We start from the raw sequence: 12686 nt of genomic DNA, 5'->3' as shown, positions 1-12686 counted from the left end.
ATGAAAAAAAAATTTCTGTTTAGTTTTTCTACTTATCATAGTCCCTATTCTAAACTGAAACTCCATAACTTCCACCACACCATTTTAAGCTATAAACAAAATTAAATTTTGTTTGTTAAAGCAAACAAAAATTAATGTTTTCACAAGAATTAAATATTTAGAAAGGTCATGGAATGAACATGGAGAATTTAAGTTTCTACAGAGATATAGAAAGGTCTTCCTTCCATGTGCCTCCCTTGGTTGTAATCTCATGTTTATTCTCACTACTGAGGACAAAACTGAACTATAAATCACATGCACCAATTGATTCACAGTGCATTCAAATATACAAAGAAAATGTGGCTTATGTGACTTTTACCATCATTCTATGACTGATCTGAGTCTCAAAAGTACTGGCTAAGGGAAAAAAACGACCTTGTCACTTAATGATCCCTCAGTTTCTAGGGTAAAATAACTAATCCCAAAGAGAGTTAGAGTTGTTTGGCATTCTTCTCCTCCCAGATGGCTCTTGGAGGTTAAGGGGGACTAGAGCAACTACATGGTAGGAGGAAAGAAGGGGGATGTTAGTCAAATGCTATCCTCTGGTCTCCTTCTATTCTCCACTGTGGTGTGGCTACTCTGGTTTGGTTTCTGGTTTGATGACCATTGGTCTCAAGTGGCATTTGGGAGGGCAATGTGGCACCTTCTTCTTAACCTGGGACCCTCTCAGCACTCCATGGCCTCTCCCTAGGGCACTTATAAACTTTCAGGTCCACTGCTCACCACCAATGGTCTGTGTTTTGGGAGTTTGAAAAGCATTGCTATAGGCTTGCCCATCCAGCCATTTTGATGTTCTGCTGCTGAGCTACTGTGTGGGCCACCATGACTGTGGCTTTGTGTATGGCCCTGCCAACATGCTCATGAGTTCCTCCAGGCTGTGCTTGGGGAAGAGTGCCTACCCCAAATGTTCTTTGGTTCCCCTCATACCTACCCATAAATTTCCACCTTGCCTCCTTTGGCCTTGGAAGTCATCCTGGGAGGGGAAAATAAGGACATGTTAAGTCTTTTGCCCTCCTTTTCTGTTTTTCTCTTCTTTCCATCCTCTCCCTGGGGACACACTGGCAGTTTCCCTTACACACTGGCAGTTTCCCTTCTACTCTGGACTGCAGGGTAGGGTGGGCTTGGAACGTTCCCCTACTCTTTTTCCACCTGAGATGTTATTTGCCCTTATTTTCTGAGTCGTGATGGCAAATGGAGTGCAAAGAATGAGAACCTGTTTTCACAGATAAGCATGCATTACTTTGAAATACTTAGAAAAATATAGCCATAACATTAGCATATATAGATGGTTGAGATTGGCTGGAGTGCTGTTTAGGGAAGGAGCTTAGTAAAGGCTGTTTTCAGGCTGAGAAGAGAAAGGGAAGGAGAAGAGTGTAAACAGCATGGAGTAACATCTTTAAGATTTCTGCAAGTTCCTTTCCCCTCTGAAATATAGGGCTCTTGACTGCTCCTGCTTTCTTTTAATTTCAATACAGCACATACATCTTCATCTCTTACTATCCTTCCTGGTTCTACAGGATGTTCCCAGGATCAACAGCCAGGATTAATTTCTAGACCCACTCAAACAGGGTGGCACAAATGAAGATGCTCCCAGGAAAGATGAATCTCCAATTTTTCTTTTTTAATTCAGAAAAGTCAAGAGAATAATATGGTAAGCCACACATCTCCCTGCTCATATTTAATATATTTACTTGTCACTTAGGCTTAAATGGTTTCTAAATGTGTGTGCATGTGTGTGTAAACTGTCTTTACAGTTAAAGTTGAAAACAACTTTGCTCTTCTTCCTTATTCCAGTCCCCTTTTTTTCTCTTCAGCTATCACTGTCAAGGATTTGATTTGTATCCTTCCAGCCATTGTTTTTATTAGCTTATTACAAATTTACGTATCAGAAATAACACTCGTTTGTATATTTGCATTTTTTCCCTGAATGATATCATACTGCATGAATTGTTTTACGACCGGTCTTTTCAGTCAACAATGTTTTTGAAATTAAGTTTTTGTAGGCATGTAGACCCAGTTCATTCATTTTAAACTACTTGCAAGTATTTAATTTGTGATTCCATCACATATCAATTATTAATACGAACTCCCCATTGAGAAATATTCAGATTTATCTACTTTTTCTCCTGATATTTTATTTTAAATAATAACTATTGGCTGATCCTAATACTTTAATTTCAGACCAAAGTGGGTCAGAAGACTTGTTGCATATAAAGCAATTTAATTGTCCTGTTGACCCTGAGCTACTGTCAACCAGCAGGTATTGGAGCATCCACATGTGCCTCACACAGTTACAGATTATGCATTCCTGGGCCTCTCTCTAACTCAGTTTTCTTATCTGGAAAATGGGTTAGTTGTTTCTATCTCCTTAAGTTGTTGTGAGGGCTTATGGATTAATAGGGTGAAGTATATGCCACAGTTATCAGCAGATAGTAAGTCTTCTGTTAATCATAGATGTCCTCACGAATTAATGCTTAATAGGGAACTAGAAACCAGACTCCACCCCAGCCAATTTCTTTCAGAGACATTCTCTGCCTGCATTACCTCCATTACTGAGACGCTGTCTTGAATAGTTTATGGTCTGTGAGGACACAAGTCCAACCCATGGGAGGCAGGGAGGCAGGAGCAGTAAGTAGAGGCAGTATGCCATAATGTTAAGTGCTGGGCTAATGACTGCAATGCTATCAGGACTCACAACTGCTGTTAGCCGACAGCTGTACTCTGGATCATTCAGAGCATGTCTTTGCAGAGCCTGCTTGGGCCTGCCCTAGTTCAGCTGCCTGCATGAGTGCTGCTCAGAGCCCCTGCTATGGGCTTATTCTTTGCACAGGTCTGGCCAATCAGAGCTCTGTTGTTATGCTGCCCTTGCAGGCAGAGACTTTCTTTTCAGCTCTGGTCACAGCCAGCAAAGCTGTCCACAGACATCCCTTTGCTATTTTTGTTTGATTGATTTTTTAAAAAGCACCTGATGCACACTTTTCCTCTTATTGTTTTCTTCCTTTTCTTTACTCCATTCACTCTGTACCCAAGGCCTCACCACACACACACACACACACCACACACACACCCCAAGCTCAGAACCATTAGCAAAGAAGCCTTGGTCTAAGACAGAAAACAACTCTTAAAAAGACGCTGTCCATGCTTGTGAATGCTAGGAAAATCTGCTTTTTCTGATATCTGGAAGCACTAATTATGAGGTAGCAACACTGCCACATATTTAATTTCCCACTCTTCTCTGCCTCCAGGAGCAGAGGAATCAAGAGAGAGATGATAAGGTTTCAAACAATCGGCCACCCACCTTCTATTACCACTTCTCCCAAGAGCTCAGCCACAAAGCTAGTGTGACTAGACAAAGATCAGTAGCAAAATGGGTTCACAGACTCCCTGCTTTTCTCTTCCTATGACAGAATAATTGGATATTGTCTGTTCATCTTCTCCCTACCGTTAAGGAAAGCACAAGCACATTCTTGAGAGAGAAAGGATGCTGCTTATAGCACAGCTTCATGATACCACCTGAGCATACTGGTAGAGACTGATGATTGAGAGGCCAAATGGAGGGACAAAATGGCAGAAGTTAAAGGGAAAGTTCTACCCCAGCATGCAAAATGTGAGAGACCAAAGAGTTTGGGATGTTAAAGCATAGAAGAAGATCAGGATACTAGTTACAACTTAGACCTATATTGTTGAACCTCCTGAAATGTTAAGAAAGAGATGTGAGTAAAGGTTGAAAGACCTGTGTAGCCATGGTGTTTTGAACTCAGTACTGCTTGTACTGAAAGATGGCCCATAGATTTTAAGCACTGCACTTACTCTGATACCTACCTACTACCCTTTCCAGGCAATTTTATAAGAACATTCATATATATATAAATGCCATTAAGATAAGTGTTCATTTTTTAAGTCACATGGTATAGGGCAGATTTGAGTGGGAAGACTAATTTTCTAGAAACCTGACTAAAGATAGTTGTTAGACCACTGTTATTAAGAGAATAGAGTAATTAAGCAGAAAGCCACACTAGCTTCCTTTCAAATGGTTTTTCTCCAGAGAGCAGATCTTCTGACTCTCTCCCATTCTTTCCCCCCCATTGGATATATATGCCCGTGCAAGGAGGAGTTTTAGTGCTATTTATATAGCAAGAATAATGCAAAAGTTTTGAAGCAGGAGTGTGAAGAATAATTCAAACACTTGGTGATTTCTGATTTTATTTCTGAAGAATATAGCTTAAAAACCACATGTAAAATGAAAGCTTTGGCCTGAAAAGACAGTGTTTAAAACAAAAAGAATTTTTCAAAGTAGTGATTTCCAAATTTTAAAGCTTTGCCACTCCTCCCTACTGCCTCTCCACACCAAACAAAGAGTGTTCTTCTAGGAATTAGGATCTCATGTGGTCAGGAAACATTTTTCTGATATTCAACAATTATTTTAGTTTCCTAACAGTCTTTTTCTTCATTTACCTTCAAGCAAACAGTACTTTTTTTTTTAAAGTAAACAGTACTTTTGATTAAAAAAAAAAACTAAAAAGGAATAAGATCCCATTTTTGTGAAATTATGCAGATCTCTATATATTGAGAACTGTCAGGAACAATTTTACCTACTATTGGTACAGGTTATTCAATGGTGAACATTTTACCTTCTTTTGTACTTTTTGGTTTTACGTAATTTTGAAAACAAAAACTGGGTATCATTTTCTTACAGGTGTAAACATTTCTTGGATAGGAAAGAGAAATTAGGCAGTGTCCTGGGGAGTAATTATAGGCCAACTACTTTTCCAGGTAGCTTTTGTGAGGTTTCTGGTGTGCGTGGAGCTGGGAGTAGCAGTGTCTCAGTTCATCTGTTCCTGCGAGACACTGTTGTGTCCCAAAGACCCATCAAAGGGGGCAGAAGTAGTGACTGAGAGGAACAACTGGAGACCAGGAAAATTAGACGTGACTCAGCAAAAGCACATGAGGAAATCTTCAGAAAGTTCAAGGTCTCAGAAACAAGTTACCCATCCCCTTACTTCTGAATAGAATGGTTTCAACATAGGCTTCAGCCTATGTTGAGTAAATTTTGAGAGGAGATGGAAGAGGAGAGAGGGGGAACTATGCCAGCATGGCTTTCCTCCTGCCAAAGCAGGTGAGTGGGCTCTCTGTTGTCAAGGTACAAGAAGGGAATGAATGTCCTTTCTGTAGTTGTGTGGAACTGGGGGAGGACTGGAGACCTCTACTTGAAGGTCAGCACTTCTCAGAAACACGGTGGAATTGTCCCAGACAAAGCAGACAGGCTGGCATCCCTTTTCTGGGAATCAGAAGGTGGGGAAGGAGTGAAGCAACATACCAGGGACTAGCCAACATACCAGGGATAGTGGTAAAATCTTGAGAATCTGGGAGGGTCTGCCAGCCATGCTTAGGCAGCAACTCTCCATGCCCCCACCTGGAGAACCCGCACGACCTTGGTTGCCGGGCCATAAAGGGAAGTCCCTGGGCTAAAGGACCAACTGCCTCCTGTTAATTTACTTCCTCATGCCAGCTACCAATTGTAGGGATCTATGCAAGTCTGGGCCCCTCTACATGGGTCTTGGAACCCTTAGGGGATCCATTCTTGAGCTTGTCATCCTCTGTTCCCTCTTTCTGCTTTGGCTCCTGTCCTACCTTGCCAGACACACCATTCCTCATCCATCAGTGCCTAACCACACCTATCTGGTGTAAACAAGTGCTTGGAATCATAACTGAAATCCAGTTCCCACGGAGATCCTAGATCACTAGCCCTCCTCTTTTACCCCAGATCCTTATAACCTACAAAGAAAATAACATATGCAAACAAACAAAAAAATCACCAAAGAATAGAAAGACTATTTCTGGGCCTAGGGTTGGAGGCACAGCAGGAAGTGGTAGCCACACATCTATGCTCTGTGGATAGAGGCATGTGTCACCATCCTTAGGCTGAGCAGCCCAAATGCAACAGCAGGGTGCTGAGGTGCTGACATCTGCTCTCTTGCTCTCTGGTAGGTCAGTTCTTAGCTGCAATATAACTCTATAGATGGAAAATTCCAGAGATAAGTGACCTGCTCTGGGTTATACAGCCAGGCATAAGCAAAATGAGAAGTGACAGGACTAGATCCAGTTATTTGACATTCTAAGACCTTTCCTTTACTGTGTTATAGCAGCTTGGCTCGATGAATGTCTGGCAAGTGATTGGAATGGGAGGTCAGACTGGCAGACCTCATTGTTTCAACTCTGTCTCTGTTACAATAACTTTTCCCTCATTACCTGAGTTTGGGATGTAAAGTGGAAAAAAAACACATTTGCTTGGAACTATACCAAAGACATGAAAAATCCATATTATGCTTGTGTTTTCTAGGCCTCAGGCTACCAGACCTATTTTATCCAACTCAGGGTCATTACCCATTTCCTGTACATCAGATACTAATCTGGCCCATTCTTATACCTCACTGATAATGCAGTGGACACTCCAGTTGACTAATTTTGATCCACAACAAAATGAGCTTTCTGCAAAGAAAAAAGAGATTATATATGTAAACAGACATAAATTTACAAAAAGAGTGTATAGAGATGACATTGTAGCATCTTCAGGATGGCAGGACTGTACCCTGGGCCATAGCAACTTCCACCCACTAGTCCCAACAGAAAGGCCATTCATATGCTGTGAAATCAGGTAACGTGATGCCTCCAGTTTTGTCTTTGTTTTTCAACATTTCCTTAGCAATTTGGGGTCTCTTCTGATTCCATACAAATTTTAGGATTATTTGCTCCAGCTCTTTGAAAAATACCGGTGGAATTTTGATTGGAATGGCATTAAAAGTATAGATTGCTCTAGGCAGTATAGACATTTTAACAATGTTTAATCTTCCAATCCAAGAGCATGGAATGGTCTTCCATCTTTTTGTGTCTTCTTCGATTTCTTTCATGAGTGTTCTATAGTTCTTTAAGTACAGATCCTTTACCTCTTTAGTTAGGTTTATTCCCAGGTATCTTATGGTTCTTGGTGCTATAGTAAATGGAATTGATTCTCTAATTTGCCTTTCTGTATTTTCATTGTTAGTGTATAAGAAAGCCACTGATTTCTGTACATTGACTTTGTATCCTGCCACGTTACTGAATTGCTGTATGAGTTCTAGTGGTTTGGGGGTGGAGTCTTTGGGGTTTTCCATATAAAGAATCATGTCAACTGTGAAGAGAGAGAGTTTAGCAAAGGCATTGCCTTGTCTCTTGTTTACCACCAGAGTGATTCACTAATTGGTGTTTGTCTTCATTACAAGGTGAATGGCTCAGAACAAGAGGCTCCAAAGATTTACCCAAATTCTTTATTGGTACTACCATATTTTACTCTGTGTTGTTAAAAAAATTGTTTAGCCAGACTCTTTCTTTTTACAGTTTATGTCCCTGACCAAAGACTCAAAATTTGGCTAGATGTCACTTTTCTCCAATTCACTTTTATTTGATGTGCAGTTATGCGGTGAAATATAGTGTGTCCTGTAGACATGATAAAGTTGAGAAAACAAGATGCAGGAGGAATATGATGCACACTTTGGGTTGAACTTGCACAGGAATCATTTGGATGGACCACACAGTCTTACACTAGATGAACAAATCTACCTGTAAAACTCAGTCAAGGGCCTGTTCATGGAGGACTCTGTTGATCATGATGGATATCCATGTCAGCGGTCCTCAAATTTTCACTACTCCTCTTTTGTTTTAACCTCACTAATCAGAGGTGGGTTAGTGGGTCTCACCCTCCATTTATCGATGTGGAAGAATGAGCTTTAGAAGTTGGATTTTGGACAAATCCCCAAGATGGTGATGGGTAGAGGCAGAGTAACATCCTATTTTCCCATCCTCTTTTCCTCTTAACCCCACTGCCCTATAGTGAGGTGTCCCCAGAAGCCACAGCCATGCCCTGTTTGTGAGACAAACATGAATGTATCTTGGCCCAGTATTCTTGAAGGGAGCAGAATATAAAAAGGTATTTCCTCTGTCTCGCCAGATGGCTTCAGGATAAAATTCTTTCCCAAACCAAGTGTTAGAGTCCAGTTGACTATTTCAGGGTGGGCAAGAAGTAACATGAAGAAGAATTTAATCCTCCTCCTCCCCTAACACACCACTACATCCAAGCTTGGTGGGAGCAGGTCCTGCCAAAACAGGAAAGATTGTTGAACTAAAATCAAGAGGATGGGTCCCTGGAAAAGCAGATGCTTTCAAGGATGAAGACTGGATGCTGGTGAAATCCACAATCCACAGGTCTGAAGTTCCAGACTGGACTCAGCTCCTGGGACCTGGCTGGGCAGGATATGGATTAAAATGAAGAATACTGAGCCCCATCCAACCCATCTGGGAGACCACAGTGGAAAATAATGGGGGTAATATATTGGGAAATCCCCAACTTCTTGAGATCAATGCATACCTCTGTGCTTGTCTGCATATTTTGTGTAAAGTTTCATTTAAAAAAAACCTGAATAGTTAGCATTAAGAATGGCTACTCATTCTTAAAATGCTTTGGAGAAACCAGAACTTGGAGAAGCCAATGCAAAAAAGGGTTGGGATAAACAGGGAAAATAACCTTCCAAAAGAAACATGAAGGAGCTAGATGTTTGATCTTAAACTCTGTTGTACTAAGCACTTGAATATTTCATGCTTGGTTTTTGTGATAGTTAGCATCAGGACTTTCAAATGCATTCATTCATGGAACATGCATGACGCTCCTACTCAGCCCCAAACATTGACCAGGTCAAAACCAAATAAGACATGACTCTGTACCTAAGGAATGCTAAAAATAATAAATTAGCCTTTAATCAAATGAGACTGAATTATTGAATAATCTTGGGGAACATTCAATTACTTTAAAAATAACAACATAGACACACATACAATCAGTGGCAAATTTTCCCAGGTCTCTTTTAGCCCCTTCATCCAATGTGGCAACCACCTCTCCTAAGAATTGCCTGGTTATCTTCCACTTCCCTTACATCTAGTTAAAGCAAGAAGCATAACATTAGAAGAGACTGGAGACCTGCAATACTAGCTTTCCCCAATCCTCCCTTGTGTAGATGAAGGAACAGAGCTCAAGGAAGACAAGTAGCTGAAATAGCTTTCTGAACAGTTTTTCAGGTTCTGTGTCTCCAACTTCATGGGTTAGCATCAAGTCACCTCAGGTGACTTGATCTTAAAGAGACAAAGCATACTAAGTTGTAATCTCATAAATAACAGAAGACCCTCAGTGGTTCCCCTACCCTGAGCTGATCAAGCACGGGTCCATTCCATGCCTCCAGCCTTATCTGCCACATCCCTCCTTCATGTACCCATCCTTTAGTGAAAGTGGATGCCAGGGCTCTCTAACAAGTTTATATCCTTCCTCTCCTCCTGAAATTGCTGTTATATAACACATATTACAGCAACTGCATATTGTAAAAATCAAGTTCATCTTTCAAAACCCTCTTCTCTTTCCTAGGATTCAAACCCTTTCTTCCTATTTCGATTCCTAGCAGTACTATGTTATCGTGTTTTCATCACGGAGCTTCTTCTCAGTAGGAGTGATGTCTTATGGGTAACTGTTGGTTGTAGGACCTGACATAGGACCTTGACTGTCTACTTGCTGGGAAAACATTTCTTGAAGAGAGATACCCCATAGACCCCCAACTCACTGCTGGAAGGACCAAATGTAGAACTTAAGTCCCATGACTCTTACCCTTGTGCTCTTTCTCTTACACCCTCTGACTTCTAGTTCACTGATTTGTGGAGCTCATTTGAGGTCCTGAATTACACCATTGTTGTAGAAGGTTGTTGCCTATTTAGAGATGACACTTTGCACAATTCCAAAGAGAAATCAAATCTTTGAAAGCATAGACTTCCATTTGTATGTTGGATTTCACTGATTTTTCCTTGCTCTTCCTTTCCCCCTCTTCCTTACTGTTTCTCTTCTTCCCCTTTCCTCTCACCTTTTCTGTAATCCCCCATCTGATTCAGCTAACAGAATACAGTTCAGGTGGTTGCAATTTTGTAAATACTGATGCAGCATCTGCCTGGCCGGAAGAGACACATTTGTACACTAGACCTTCAGTATATGGGGTGAATAGAACATTCAGGGGAATCTCTGTGTGGAGGCTGATGCTAAAGGCATCCACACTGAGTTACATCTGGGAACCATGACTTTGTGTCGGTTGTGCCTTTGTACAACTTCATCGTACTGAAGGCCTAGGAGGACCAAACAGGGCATTGGAGATCTTCCTGGATCATCATGACCAGGGAAGGACAGATAGCAGGAAAGAGCAGAATTTCCTGGAGCCTGGCTATGCCTACTTGGGCTCACAATCCCTGGGTGCTGGAGTCAGCTGCTTTTGGCTTTCATACACCTACTCCTTTCCCTTCCCTACCACTCTGGACTCTCCAAGGTTTTTTTCTTTTTTGCCTCTCAAGAACCAGTGTCTCTCAAGTGCCCTGTTCGCTATCCTCTTCTACAGATTTGTTTCACAGAGTACCCTTGATTCCACTTCCATGACTGCCATTATCATCTGCATGCTGTTGTCCCTCAGACCCGAACTTTTTCCTGAGCTCCAAGCCTAATTGATTACTGGATATTGAACTTCCCTTTCAAATAGGAAACTGTGTCTCTTGTCTTAACAAATGAAACCACTGATGCATCTGGTCTCCCATACCAGTAATCCAGGTACGCCCTAGATCTAACCCTCCCTCAGAGTCACTAAATATTGATCAGCTTCTAGAGATCAGTGGAAGCCATCAACTTTTGTTTTTCCTTGCCTCTTGTGTTATTTAGACCCTTTCAGTCCTGTTTGCAGCTCTAATAGCCTCCTGATCTTCATATGGTCTTCCCACCAATGTGACCATGACAGGAGGCTTTAACCTCTGACATTTTCCCATCTGAAATAAAAGGGCATTGGACTACATCTCTGAGAGCTGTCCCAGCTCTGACATTCCTTCATGTTTCTCAGCTTGCATATATCACAGGCCTAGAGTAAAAATCCTCATTACCTGCCCTTTTGCCCATTCTGCCTCTCAATAACTTTTTTTATTCTTCCTCCTCCTCCTTGCTAAAAGAGCCTTTGATTGAAGCATGGTAACCCTAGGAACCAAATCTTTAACCAGGGTATTATTTCTCAGACATTCCCCAGGGAGACAGTCCCATGTCCTTTCCTTCTGCAGGGAAGGGAGCTGTCTGGAGCCAAGGCTTCAACAGAGTGGATGCTGTTTTCCTCTTTATCATCACTGTTACTGTTTTGAGGACACTGCTCTTCCACTTGGTACAGGCAGACATACGGATGGAAAATTTTAAGATATTTTTCTCCCTGCAAATTAATTAAAGGGTGAATATTAATTCTTTGACCCCATTCCACCCTTACCACCATCCCTTCAGCCAGGACACTGGGATTAATGAGGCAGCTCCTAGGGTTTGGTGTTGCCCTGAGGACCAGGGCTCCTTTGGTCTTGATTTAGAAGCTTTATTGAAGGGACACCAAGTGGACCAGGGAGATGTGCTCCTGCCAAGATTTGGTGAGTTCGCCATTATCTCTGAAATAACACCTCCACGTCCACAATTGAGCCACTGCCACTCTTCTTGCCCCTACACTGGTCCACCCACACTTTCTTCCTTTATTGGGAGGCAGATGTAGGGCACATAACTGGCTGGGAAGCAGTGTGATACCATAATTGTTCCCCTTTGTGTGTGTATGTGTGTGTGTGGGAGGGGGTTCCCAGCTCTCTAGATTCTAGAAGCTGCTAGACAAGGGAGAGAAATGCAAGCATATCCCATGCTGATCCTGGTAATAAACTGGCAAAGATTATTCAAGGGATCTTGAGATATCTCTGAACTTCATAAAATATTAGAACACGAATAGAAATATGTATGCACTCTGCAATCACACCTGTCATTTTACAACTGTGGAAAATAAGGCTTTCAGCAAATTAATGGAGCACTCCCAATCTTGTGTACTTCCCATTACGATCTGCTTCTTAACTGTGTGTGGGTTTCCTTATTCTCCAGAGCCAAGGAGCATCAACATTTGGCTTCAGAAATGCTGCTAAATCCTGAACAAATAAACATGGATATGCAAGGTAGTGCTCGAGACTTCTTACCCTCAAACCTAGATTTAATGTTTGTGTTCAATCCTGGGATCCAGGCTTGCTTCAGTGCTTTCCCAACTTACTCTTTATAGGTAGGGGAGAAAATGTGGGGCCCACAGATGCATCCCTATTTCCCAATCCCACATTGATTCTTAAAAGATGGGGCGGGGACTTGTTTGTGTGTATGGAGCAGAGAAATACTTTCCTAAATTTTGGTCTGCAGTGTTTGTCTTGGATTTGGGAAAGATGGAAAAGTGGAGGAGGTTTTAATTGGAGGGACTTCATGGAGAACTGGGAGGGCTCCCCTTTTTTCCCTCTTCCCCAATCACTATTTGAGTTACATTCCAACTTTAGAATTCTTCTAAAATAAAAAAAAATAGGAAATGTACAAGGTTAGGAGTCATAACCCTAAGCCTGATTTTATTCCTGTAACTCATCCATACATTCGTATATTTAGGAAACAAAACAGTCATTGAGCTACTATATGCCTGGTACTATTCTAGGTGCTGAGTTATTTGGTGTGGGATAATGCAAAACTCCTGTTTCCATAGGTCTTAAATTACAGGGGGAAAGTC

The sequence above is a fragment of the Meles meles genome, chromosome 9 (genome assembly GCF_922984935.1).
Source record: "Meles meles chromosome 9, mMelMel3.1 paternal haplotype, whole genome shotgun sequence".
Classification (NCBI taxonomy): Eukaryota; Metazoa; Chordata; class Mammalia; order Carnivora; family Mustelidae; genus Meles; species Meles meles.
This window is presented reverse-complemented; position numbering follows the sequence as displayed.